Genomic DNA, 14,266 nt, shown 5'->3' on the forward strand with positions numbered 1-14,266 from the left:
CTAGGTCCTAAGATAAGACCTCTTTTTCACCGTGGAATATATGCTGGACTATCACGTGACAAAATGCAGAACCTGAAAATCAGATGTAAAACCATACCGATATATGGTCAATTTCACCGACCCCTTGGTTTGTTTTGCTGGGAAGTGTTCAAGAACTTTCACGTGGATAAACTTCTTGTCTTCTGACTTACGTCTCACACCAGCACTAAGAAAATTAAGAACATCTTAATCTATCCTTTCCAATCATTGTGTTGATTCTCTCCCTGTTCCTCGGAATCTCCATCTGTGCAGCGTGTTGTCGAGCTAGTAACCTCCAAAGGAAAACTATGAAGATTATCTACCGACAAGATGAGTGTTCTTATACAGGATTTTGGAAGATAAGCTAACACTTGGTTTAAGTGGGGTAGCGTCCGCTACGATCATCACTCTCGAAAGTCTCAACTTAAAAGACATGGAGAACTATATATTGATCCTTATCATTCTTGCGATGAGCCCTTATCAATTTTGTCAACGTGTGATCTTGGATCTTACGTCTCATAGGACTACAAATGATTAAGCGTGAAGACAAAAAAAAATTCCAAGTCTTTGTTAAATTTTGATCATTCTTTATCCTTTCGTCTACTATCTTATACATATCCGGAATCGAGGAAATTGTGAGTACAATAATATCTATCTTCATCTCCCATATATCATCCCCTGTTAATACTAGCTTCTCGCGCTTGCACCTTATCATAATACAGGATTCAAAGGTCAATTCTTATCTCATACGTTTATTTTTCCTTGTCATCAATCTTTACCATACTCTTTACCCTTTATGTCTTTATTTATTCCTATGATCACGTCTTAAAAGTCTCAAAACAACTTTGATGATCTACTTTATCTTTCCCTCTAGTTTCTTCAAATCTCGGGACGAGATTTAGGTTAAGTGGGGTAGATCTATAACAATCCAAAATTTTTTTAATTTTGGATTGTTATCACAAAACACTAAATTAAATAAGGATTTAAATTTTTTTCTAAAAATATTCCAAGATTCATTTAATTATTGAATTCATAAAGAGAGAAAAATGTGGAATTTTAAAACTTTTATAAAGTTAAGTGATGAGTGTTTTGTTTGCTGTTGTGTGCTCTGTGCCCTAGCTTTATTTGGTTTGTGTGAAAAAAAATATGAATTATAAAATTTCTAGCGAGCCACGTTTAGGTCCTTTTGATTTTCGGAGAAATAAAATTCCAAAAGTTCCATTTGAAAACTAATTTATATTTGAATAGAAAAATAATTTAAAAATGTGTTATTAAGAAAACATTCTTTGTTTCTAAAAGAAGTAGAGAAAACAATTCTTAAAATAACCCAAAATTAATAAATTAAATTTTGGTTTATAAAGATGTTGACAAATTTGGTCTAAACCCTTTTGAAATAAAAAGAAAACTTTTTTTTCTTTCTTTCTCTTTTTGGCCCGCTTTAGCTTTTGGCCTAGCCCTCTCCTACAGCCGGCCCAGCGTCGCAGCAGCAGGCCAAGCCCAGCCCCGCGGCCCAGCTGCACTTGCCCCCTGTGCCCGCGCTTTCTCACCGCCAGGCGGGCCCCGCTTGTCAGCGGGAGCGGCCTTCTTCCCCGCCGCGCCGTGTGATGCGGAGGCCATCGCCACCGCTCGATCCGAGCGCCCGCACGCGAACCGAGGATGGTCGCGCCTATAAGAGGGCCACGCCGAACCCCCTGCGCCCCCTTCGAACCCTAACCGAGCTCCGCCGCCACCCCTAACCCTAGCAGCGCCGCCGCCATTGCCGTAGCCGCGGAGCCGAGGTTCCGCCACCGTCGTTCTCTGTCTCCTCTCCGTCTCTGTCAACAAGAGCGCCACCCTGAGGTTCGCAAGGAGGTGAGGAACTCTCCCGTACCCTCGCTTTAGCTCTCTGCCTCCTCTAGCGCCCTCTGGCCGAGCTCCGACGAGCTTGCGGCCGCCGTCCATGGCGCCGCCGCGTGCGCAGCCGCCTCCGGCCTTCTCCGGTTGTCGTGGACCCCCGCGTCGAGTTCGCGTTGCCGAGCCGCACCTGCTCGTACCCTCGCGTCGGCCTCCCGTGCCCTATCGCGCGATCTCGCCAAACTCCGATGAGCCCCGAGCCGGCGCCCATGGCGCGCCGCCGCAAAGAGGCGCTGCCCCGGCGGCCTTCCCGGCTGGAGGACCCGCAGCCGCCCGATCTTGAGCCAACGGCTCAGATTTACCGCGGACCAAGTCAGTGCCTGCATCAGCGCCGCGTCAGCGCCACGTCAGCCAAGACGGGTCAACCAGGTCAAGCCACGGTCCGCCCTTGCACTTTTGCAGAAAACACCCTCAGCTTTTGTGAAATCAACCCGCAGTCCATCCCTGTTCAAAAATAATTAGGTTTAGGTCCCGACTTTATCAGTTTAACCACTGTAGCCATCGGTATTTAAAGATTTAGTCCAAAATGCTTTTAAAATTCAGTTTTATTTATTTAAAATACGAAAGATAGCTCTGTTTATTCACAGTTTTGCCACCGATCTAGTTTTGGCCATAGAATGCGCGTTTTAATTCCGATTGAGCCCGTTCTCGTCGCATTAGTTTCATATCGCCACGCTCTACGCAGTAGTATAAATATTTATCATGTAATTTATTTCTGAATTTATTGATTTAAATATAATTTGATTAATAGCTTTTAAATTTGAAACAATCTAGGGTTGTAATTCGGTTCTCGTTGCATTGTGACTATGTCGATGTAATATACATATTAGCAGTGCTATATTTATTGTCTCATGTTTATGATTATAATTAATCCGATTAATGTTTCGAATGCATTCCTATTTAATTAATTTAAAAACACATTAGGTTTACACTTTGGTATTTATAATCAAATGTGAACTCAAATACTTCTTAATTATAATTTGGTTATTTAAACATGAAGCACATAAATAATTTAGTAATATTTATCTAGAGTCTTTTTGATTTAAAAGTAAATAATGTTTATAATTTTGATCTTTTATAAATAAATAAATAAATGCCCATGTTATTAATATCAACTTTAATGTTTCTTTATTGGTTATAACTTGATTAGTTTAAATATGATATATAATCACTCGATTAGTTGCTTTCATATGTTCTATATTTCAAAACTATAAATGCTTGATTGGCTTTAGTGGTATATAATTAATTATAAATAGAATATGACTAACATTTAACCTTAACCTTTATAATCTCTTACAGTTTGGTCAACTCAACTTTTAGACAAAGTCTATCACCTCTTTTCATAAAAAACGACCAATGTATAGTTGTCTTCTCTGTTACACTTCGAGCCTCGATAGTTGTGTCTTTTTAACGATAGCTCCGTTCTTAATCGTTCTCGCGTTGTCTCGATCGTAGCAATAAGTCGTGTCATTTAGTGCGCTCTTTCCAAGCTTTTCTTTTGATTGGTGCTTGTTCTTAGTCATGATTGTTTGTTTGTCTATTTGTGTTGCTTGGTTGCTACGAGTAGTAGAAGCGTGGTTCATCAACAGTGAAGATCAGGAGCTGAGGACCGACAGTCGAAGCAGAAGTTGGAGATCAGAAGAAAGAAGCTAAAGAATTCTGAGCAGATATACACTGGGAATTAAGGCAAGTGTAGGCACCCTTTGATCATATTGTACCTATGAACTTTAAATACATTTACTTTCCATTGCATGTGTCTTAATACTGCAAATCCTAAGGACATGACTAGTCTTCTACTAATTCCTTGTATACCTGGGTTTATACATGGGTAGTATAGTGAACAGTAGATATGCTTAGTTGCTCTACTCAATCTAATCTATATAATAATAAAAATAATGATCTTGCTTAATAAATTCTTCAATGATGATAAATGATTAAATGATGAACAATGGTCACTTCGGTGATGGAGATGTTGCGGTGCTTGCGAGCATCGTGGTTTGGTTGAGGACAGGGGGAGCGGGTACTATTGGTGGTCCGGTTTGCCGAGCGTACCCGTCTCTGCTCTCCGTAAGGACTTAGTCAGGGAGCGGCCCCCTGGGACTTACAGTGCAGCTCCAAGCTATATGGCTCTGGCTTGACTAATTATCAGGACCTCCGCTGGTAGGGTGTTACTTTCCGGGTAGGCGTAAGGAATGTAGCTTGGGTTTTCATATTAAGAGGTCGGTCAGTTCGGGGTCCCATTGCTATGGGCACGGCTGCCGCGCGCCCCGGCGAAAACTTACGAGTGGCATCCTATTAGTTAGACCCTGTGAAAGGTCTCGTAGTGAAACCCTGCCTGCTCACCTTGGTAGTGTTTTGGGGAGTCGCGACCCCGGGCAAATGGGAATCACGACTTGGAGTGAAAGTGCACACCTCTGCAGAGTGTAAAACTGATATATCAGCCGTGCTCACGGTCACGAGCGGCCCAGACCCTCACTTGATGAGCAAATTGGATTCACTGGATACTTGGAGATGGAACTTGGCGAGGTTGCTACCTCGTGTTTTGGCGGAATGGCTATTCCGTGTTGGCAGGATTGCTATCCTGTGTTAATAATTGGGGTTAATCCCCGGACTACTATAATTATTAGGATAGTCTTTTAAAAGATGCTAATCACTACTTACACTAATAAAGGGTTGGGTTTATGCTACTCATAATTAGTAGTAGGTTGTTCTAATAATAGTCATAATTAAAAGTGATCAACTAAAATGCTACCGCAGTCAAACCAAGTTAGCTTTACCTTGTTTTAAGGCTTGCATGTCATTACTTTCCGTCTGTGCTTGTTGAGTTCGACATGAACTCACCCTTGCTATTTCCCCCACACCCCCAGTGTGTAGTAATGTGCTGCTCAGAAGAAGAACAAAGATGCTATGGAGTTTTCTAGAAGCTTATTAGAAGTGCTTGGCGTACGGAGCCTCCAGTCAACCGTCCCTGAGAAGAATGGAGCCTAAGAAGTTTAGCTTCTGTTTCCGCGTACTCTGATGTTTGTAAGTGTTAATATAAATATGTTTTCCGCTATATATAACATTGTTTTTGATATTTCTATTCTCTGTTGTATGTGTGGACTTCCTGGGCACACATATGACGACTCTGGTCTTATTTTAAAAGCCAGGGTGTGACAGGGTACATTGAATTCGATGATCTTTGTGAGCTTAGCTATTTAGAGAATAGTCAGTTTTCTAGATTTGAATTGTCATGCTCTTCCAATGTTAGTTTTCATGCAATTGGCAAATATAATTATGCAAAGGAGTATATGGTACACCGAATTTACATTTATTCAAACATAAAATCTCCTTTTATTGTGAAACAATATGACCAACTAGAAGTGTGCAATAACCATAACCATGTCATGGCGGGTTTGCCTAGTTTTCTTATGATGGAACAGGGCAAGTATCAAGCAGGAGAGCAAGGTTCATCAATTCTGACAACACATGCTCCACCAATGATTAAACCGAGGACGGTTTGCTGTCAAGAAGGGGAGAATGATGAGGACATCACCTGCTCCGTAATACTTACATGGATCAGGAGAATATTTGATTGCATATTGAAAGTATGGATGGTGAATGAAGCTGATTGGGGACCATTATGCCCTACTTAGGAGAAGAGGAAAAGCTTGAGTCGAGGACGACTCAAATGCAAGAAAGGGAGGACGATGAGGACATGAGTACCATCAATAGAAGAGGACAAGCTTGAGTCGAGGACGACTCAAATGCAAGAAGGGGAGGATGATGAGGACATGAGCACCATCAATACATCCACGCCTCAGATTCATATGCATGACAACTCAACTATCTAGAATAATGAGGAGGAACCGCAAGGAAGCATATTCGCAATGGGCTAAATTTGGACTGTAGAAGGGTCTCAACTTGTGGTGGCCACCAAGACTACATACGGTGACCGATTTTGATGTTCAAATACACGATGGAAAGCTTATGACGTCTATTTTCACATGGATCCAGTCCAATGTCCATATCTATAATGAGGCGGCCGCAATCGTCGAGTTACTCCAGAGACCTTTCTGTGGACAGCTTCATTCAATAAGAAACTCCATGCATGCATGATATGGATATTATTGTTTTCTTTTGTTTTTAGTGAGTCGAGGGATTAGCACCGCACACTCTGGTTGCTCTCTCTTGTATAAAGGCTTCTACAGCCAGAGACACAAAGCGGGTTTTGTTTTGTTGTAAGTTTAGCCAATGCTACTTCCTTGTAGACGCATGTGTCGACTAGACCATCCGTTCTACTTGATTCAAAACCCCATATTGTTATCGTGATTCATAGCAGATCCTTCTTGTATTATTTGGCAATTGAGTGCCTGTTCTATCTGTTCTTGCATGTTCTTCGATTGCGTGTAGGAATTACCCTAGTGGTTTGGTTGGTTGTGATCAACAAGATCGTGATCAACTGCTGGAATTGGTGTATCGATCGCTAAGGCGCAGCATCCTTGGACTGTGCACCTATCTTACATGAAGATTAGCACTATCTCCAAACAGATCGTACCGAGCTTTCACTCGAGACTCTTCACCTAGAAGTACCATTAGGGGCTTCCACAACTATTTCTAAGCCTATGGTGCATTAGGACTAACAGTATCTACAAATGGTTTCTTAGACTTTGGTGCATTAGGCGCAAACCGTGCACATATCTTGCACCGAAACTAATACTGTCTCTAAGCACACCAAAGCGAGATTCCATATGACACACATCATCTAGAAGTTCTATCGGGTGCGTCCAAACTGATTTCTGAGCATATGGTACGTTCCATGCAAACCGTGCACCTATCTTGCGTCAAGATTTGCAGTATCTCCAAACAGACCAAACCAAGATTCCACTTGAGCCTACCAAGCTTCCACTTGAGCCTCTTCACTTAGGAGTACCAACAGGTGCGTCCAAAATGGTTTCTTAGGCTATGGTGCATTAGGCGCAAACCCTAAACCCTATCTTGCACCAAAACTAACACTATCTCCAAATGGACCGAAGTGAGATTCCATATGACACACATCATCTAGGAGTTCTATCGGGTGTGTCCAAATTTATTTCAAAGCATATGGTACATCCATGCAAACTGTGCACCTATCTTGCATCAAGATTAGCACTATCTCCAAATAGACTAAACTGAGCTTCCACTTAAACCTCTTTAGCTTGGAGTACAATCAGGTGCTTCCAAAATGGTTTGTTAGTGTATGGTGCATTATGTAGAAACTGTGTACCTTTCTTGCACCAAAACAAACACTATCTCCAAACAGACCAAAGCGAGATTACATATGACACATGACATCTAGGAGTTCCATCAGGTGTGTCCAAATTGATTTCTGAGCATATGGTACGTTCCATGCAAACCATGCACCTATTTTGCATCAAGATTAGCATTATCTCCAAACAGACCGAACCCAAGCTTCTAGTTGAGCCTCTTCACCTAGGAGTACCAACAGGTGCGTCCAAAATGGTTTCTTAGGGTATGGTGCATTAGGCACAAACTACGCACCTATCTCGCACCAAAACTAACACTGTCTCCAAATGGACCGAAGTGAGATTCCATATCACACACGTCATCTTGGAGTTCCATCGGGTGCATCCAAATTGATTTTTGAGCATATGGTACGTTCCATGCAAACTCTGCACCTATCTTCCATCAAGATTAGCACTATCTCAAAACAGATCGAACCGATCTTCCACATGAACCTCATCACCTAGGAGTACCAACAGGTGCGACCAAAATGGTTGTTTAGACTATGGTGCATTAGGCACAAAGTGTGCACCTATCTTGCTCCGGAACTAACACTGTCTCCAAATGGATCAAACCGAGATTCCATACATGTCATCTAGGAGTTCCATCGTGTGCGTCTAAATTGATTTCTGAGCATATCGTACGTTCCATGTAAACCGTGCACCTATCTTGCATCAAGATTAGTAGTATCTCCAAACAGACCAAACCAAGCTTCCACTTCGTCCTCTTCACCTAGGAGTACATACAGGTGTGTCCAAAATGGTTTCTTAGGCTATGGTGCATTAGGCGCAAACTGTGCTCCTATCTTGCACAGAAACTAACACTAACTCCAAGCGGATCAAAGCGAGATTCCATATGACACACGTCATCTAGTAGTTCCATCGGGTGCGTCCAAGTTGATTTCTGAGCATATGGCACGTTCCATGCAAACTGTGCAAGTATCTTGCATCAAGATTTGCATTATCTCCAAACAGACCGGACCGAGCTTCCACTTGAGCGTCTTCACCTAGGAATACCAACAGGTGCGTCCAAAATGGTTTCTCAGATTATGGTGCATTAGGCGCAAACCGTGCACCTATCTTGCACCAAAACTAACACTGTCTCCAAATAGACCAAAGCGAAATTCCATATGACACACGTCATCTCAAAGTTCCATCGGGTGCGTCCAAATTGATTTATGAGCATATGGTACGTTCCATGCAAATCGTGCACCTATCTTGCATCAAGATAAGTAGTATCTCTAAACAGACCAAACCAAGCTTCCACTTGAGCCTCTTCATGTACGAGTACCAACAGGTGTGCCCAAAATGGTTTCTTAGGCTATGGTGCATTAGGCATAAACTCTGCACCTATCTTGCACCGAAACTAATACTGTCTCCAAACGGACAAAGCGAGATTCCATATGACACACGTCATCTAGGAGTTCCATCAGGTGCATCGAAATTGATTTTCAAGCATATGGTATGTCTTGCATCAAGATTAGGACTATCTCCAAACAGACCAAACCAAGCTTCCACTTGAGCCTCTTCAGCTAGGAGTTCCATCGGGTGCGTCCAAATTAAATTCTGAGCATATGATACGTTCCATGCAAACCGTGCAATCTTGCATCAAGATTAGCACTATCTCCAAACAGACCGAACCAAGCTTCCACTTGAGCCTCTTCGGCTAGGAGTACCATTGGCTGCATCCAAAATGGTTTCTTAGAGTATGGTGCATTAGGCACAAACCGTGCACCTATCTTGGACCAAAAGTAACACTATCTCCAAACAGACCAAAGCAAGATATCAGATGACACACACCATCTAGGAGTTATATCGGGTGCGTCCAAATTGATTTTCTAGCATATGGTATATTCCATGCAAACCGTGCACCTATCTTACATGAAGAATAGCACTATCTCCAAACAGATCGTACTGAGCTTTCACTTGAGCCTTTTCACCTAGGAGTACCATCGGGTGCTTCCACAATTGTTTCTAAGCCTATGGTGCATTAGGCACACACGGTGCACCTATCTTACACCAAAACTAACATAATCTCCAAACGGATCAAAAGTGAGATTCCATATGACACACATCATCTAGGAGTTCTATCAGGTCCGTCCAAATTGATTTTTGAGCATATGGTACGTTCCATGCATACCGTGCACCTATCTTGCGTCAAGATTAGTAGTATCTCCAAACAGACTGAACCAAGCTTCGACTTCAGCCTCTTCACCTAGGAGTATCAACAGGTGCATCCAAAATGGTTTCTTAGGCTATGGTGCATTAGGCATAAACCGTGCACCTATCTTGCACTGAAACTAACACTGTCTCCAAACAGACGAAGCGAGATTCCATATGACACACATCACTAGGAGTTCCATCAGGTGCATCCAAATCGATATTCAAGCATATGGTATGTCCCATGCAAACTGTGCACCTCTCTTGCATCAAGATTAGCACTATCTCCAAACAGACCGAACCAAGCTTCCACTTGAGCCTCTTTTGCTAGGATTTCCATCAGGTGCGTCCAAATTGATTTCCAAGCATATGGTACGTTCCATGCAAACCGTGCAACTATCTTGCATCAAGATTAGCACTATCTCCAAATAGACCGAACCGAGCTTCCTCTTAAGCCTCTTCAGCTAGGAGTACCATCAAGTGCGTCCAAAATGGTTTCTTAGAGTATGGTGCATTAGGCACAAACCGTGCACCTATCTTGCACCGAAACTAACACTATCTCCAAACAGATCAAAGCGATATTAGATGACACACACGATCTAGGAGTTCTATCGGGTGTGTGCAAATTGATTTTCAAGCATATGGTATGTTCCATACAAACCTTGCACCTATCTTACATGAAGATTAGCACTATCTCCAAACAGATCTTACCGAGCTTTCACTTGAGCCTCTTCACCTAGGAGTACCATCGGGTGCTTCCACAACTGTTTCTAAGCCTATGGTGCATTAGGCGCACACCGTGCACCTATCTTACACCGAAACTAACACTATCTCCAAACAGATTAAAGTGAGAATCCATATGACACATGTCATCTAGGAGTTCTATCAGGTGCGTCCAAATTGATTTCCGAGCATACGGTACGTTCCATGCATACCGTGCACCTATCTTGCGTCAAGATTAGTAGTATCTCCAAACAGACCGAACCAAGCTTCCACTTGAGCCTCTTCACCTAGGAGTATCAATAGGTGCATCCAAAATGGTTTCTTAGGCTATGGTGCATTAGGCATAAACTGTGCACCTATCTTGCACTGAAACTAACACTGTCTCCAAACATATGAAGCGAGATTCCGTATGACACACGTCATCTAGGAGTTCCGTGACGTGCATCCAAATCGATTTTCAAGCATATGGTATGTCCCATGCAAACCGTGCACCTATCTTGCATCAAGATTAGCACTATCTCCAAAGAATCCAAACCAAGCTTTCACTTGTGCCCCTTTACCTAGGAATACCATTGGGTGCGTCCAAAATTGTTTCTTAGCCTATCGTGCATTAGGCGCAAACCGTGCACCTTTCTTGCACCGAAACTAACACTGTCTCCAAATAGTACCATCAGGTGCTTCCACAACTGTTTCTAAGCCTATGGTGCATTAGGTGCATTCCGTGCACCTATCTTACACCGAAACTAACACTATCTCCAAATGGACCGAAGTGAGATTTCATATGACACACGTCATCTAGGAGTTCTATCGGGTGCGTACAAATTGATTCCCTAGCATATGGTACGTCCATGCAAACCGTGTACCTATCTTGCGTCAAGATTAGCATTATCTCCAAACAGACCAAACCGAGCTTCCACTTGAGCCTCTTCATTTAGGAGACAATCAGGTGCGTCCAAAAGGGTTTGATAGGGTATGGTGCATTAGGCACCAACCATGCACCTATCTTGCACCGAAAATAACACTATCTATGAGTTCCATCGGGTGTGTCCAAATTGATTTTGGGCATATAGTACGTTCCATGCAAATCGTGCACCTATCTTGCATCAAGATTAGCAGTATCTCCAAACAGACCACCAAGCTTCCACTTGAGTCTCTTCACCTAGGAGTAGCAACAGGTGCGTCCAAAATAGTTTCTTAGGCTATTGTGCATTAGGCGCAAACTGTGCCCATATCTTCCACCGAAACTAACACTATCTCCAAACAGACCAAAGCGAGATTTCATATGACACACGTCATGTAGGAGTTCCATCGGGTGCGTCCAAATTGATTTCCGAGCATATAGTACGTTTCATGCAAACCGTGCACCTATCTTGCATCAAGATTAGCACTATCTCCAAACAAACCGAACCGAGCATCCACTTGAGACTCTTCAGCTAGGAGCACAATCGGGTGCATCCAAAATGGTTTGTTAGAGTATGGTGCATTAGGCACAAACCATGCACCTATCTTGCACTGAAACTAACACTATCTCCAAACAAAAAAAGTGAGATATGAGATGACACACATCACCTAGGAGTTCTATAGGGTGCGTCCAAATTGATTTTCAAGTATGTTCCATGCAAACCGTGCACCTGTCTTACATGAAGATTAGCACTATCTCCAAACAAATCTTACCGAGCTTTCACTTGAGCATCTTCACCTAGGAGTACCATCGGGTGCTTCCACAATGGTTTTTGAGACTATGGTACATTAGGCGCAAACCGTACACTTTTCTTGCACCGAAACTAACAATATCTCCAAATGGACCGAATTGAGATTCCATATGACACACGTCATCTAGGAGTTCTATCGGGTGGGTCCAAATTGATTTTTGAGCATATGGTATGTCCATACAAACCGTGCACCTATCTTGCGTCAAGATTAGCACTATCTCCAAACAGACCAAAACGACCTTCCACTTGTGCCTCTTCAGCTAGGAGTACAATCAGGTGTGTCCAAAATGGATTGTTAGAGTATGGTGCATTAGGCACAAACCGTGCACCTATCTTGCACCGAAACTAACACTATCTCCAAACAGACCAAGACAAGATTATATATGACACATGACATCTAGGAGTTCCATCGGGTGGGTCCAAATTGATTTCTAAGCATATGGTACATTCCATGCAAACCATGTACCTATCCAGCATCAAGATTAGAAGTATCTCCAAACAGACGGAACCTAAGCTTCCACTTGAGCCTCATCACCTAGGTGTACCAACAGGTGCGTCCAAAATGGTTTCTTAGACTACGGTGCATTAGGCGCAAGCTGTACACCTATCTTGCACCAGAACTAACACTATGTCCAAATGGATCAAAGCGAGATTCCGTGTGACACACATCATCTAAGAGTTCCATAGGGTGCCTCCAAATGGATTTCTGAGCTAATGGTATGTTCCATGCAAACCGCGCACCTATCTTGCATCAAGATTAGGAGTATCCCAAATAGACCAAACCAAGCTTCCATTTAAGCCTCTTCACCTAGGTGTACATATAGGTGCATCCAAAATGGTTTCTTATGCTATGGTGCAGTAGGTGCAAACTGTGCACCTATCTTGCACCAAAACTAACACTGACTCCAAACGGATCGAAGCGAGATTCCATATGACACACGTCATCTAGGAGTTCCATTGGGTGCGTCCAAATTGATTTCTGCGCATATGGCACATTCCATGCAAACTGTGCAACTATCTTGCATCAAGATTAGCACTATCTCCAAACAGACCAAACCGAGCTTCTATTTGAGCCTCTTCACCTAGGAGTACCGACAGGTGCGTCCAAATGGTTTCTTAGACTATGGGGCATTAGGCGCAAACTTTGTTTGAGAGCCATTAGGCGCAAACTGTGCAACTATCTTGCACCAAAACTAACACTGTCTCTAAACACACCAAAGCGAGATTTCATATGACACACGTCATCTAAGAGTTCCATCGGGTGTGTCCAAATTGATTTCTAAGCGTATGGTATGTTCCATGCAAACCGTGCACCTATCTTGCATCAAGATTAGAACCATCACCAAATAGACCAAACCAAGCTTCCACTTGAGCCTCTTCACCTCGGACCAACAGGTGCGTCCAAAATGGTTTCTTAGACTATGGTGCATTGGACGCAAATTGTGCACCTATCTTGCATCGAAACTAACACTATCTCCAAACGGAGCAAAGCGAGATTCCATATGACACACGTCATCTAGGAGTTCCATCGAGTGCGTCCAGATTGATTTCTGAGCATATGGCACGTTCCATGCAAACCGTGCACCTATCTTGCATCAAGATTAGCACCACGACCAAATAGACCGAACTGAGCTTCCACTTGAGCCTCTTCACCTCGGACCAACAGGTGCGTCCAAAATGGTTTCTTAGACTATGGTGCATTAGACGCTAACTGTGCACCTATCTTGCACCGAAACTAACACTATCTCCAAACGGACCAAACCGAGATTCCATATGACACACATCATCTAGCAGTTCCATCGGGTGTGTCCAAATTGATTTCTGAGCATATGGTACGTTCTATGCAAACCATGCACCTATCTTGCATCAAGATTAGCAGTATCTCCAAGCAGACCGAACCCAGCTTGCACTTGAGCCTCTTCATCTAGGAGTACCAATAGGTGCGCCTAAAATGGTCTCTTAGGCTATGGTGCATTAGGCACAAACTATGCACCTATCTTGCACCAAAACTAACACTGTCTCCAAACGGACCGAAACGAGATTCTATATGAAACACGTCATCTAGGAGTTCCATCATGTGCGTCCAGAATGGTACGTTCCATGTAAACTGTGCACCTATTTTGCATCAAGAGTAGCACTATCTCCAAACGGACTGAAACGAGCTTTCACTTGAGCCACTTCACCTAGGAGTACCATCGGGTGCGTCCAAAATGGTTTCTTAGCCTGCGATGCATTTTTGCATGGAACGTATCATATGTTAAAAATCAATTTGGATGCACCCAATGGAACTCCTAGATGATGTGTGTCATATGGAATCTCGCTTCGGTCTATTTGGAGACAATGTTAGTTTCAGTGCAAGATAGGTGCATAGTGTGTGCCGAGTGCGCCATAGCCCAAGAGACGATTTTAGGCGCACCTATTGGTACTCCTAGATGAAGAGGCTCAAGTGCAAGCTGGGTTCGGTCTGCTTGGAGATACTGCTAATCTTGATGCAAGATA

Source organism: Sorghum bicolor, chromosome 6 (assembly GCF_000003195.3).
Source record: "Sorghum bicolor cultivar BTx623 chromosome 6, Sorghum_bicolor_NCBIv3, whole genome shotgun sequence".
Lineage (NCBI taxonomy): Eukaryota > Viridiplantae > Streptophyta > Magnoliopsida > Poales > Poaceae > Sorghum > Sorghum bicolor.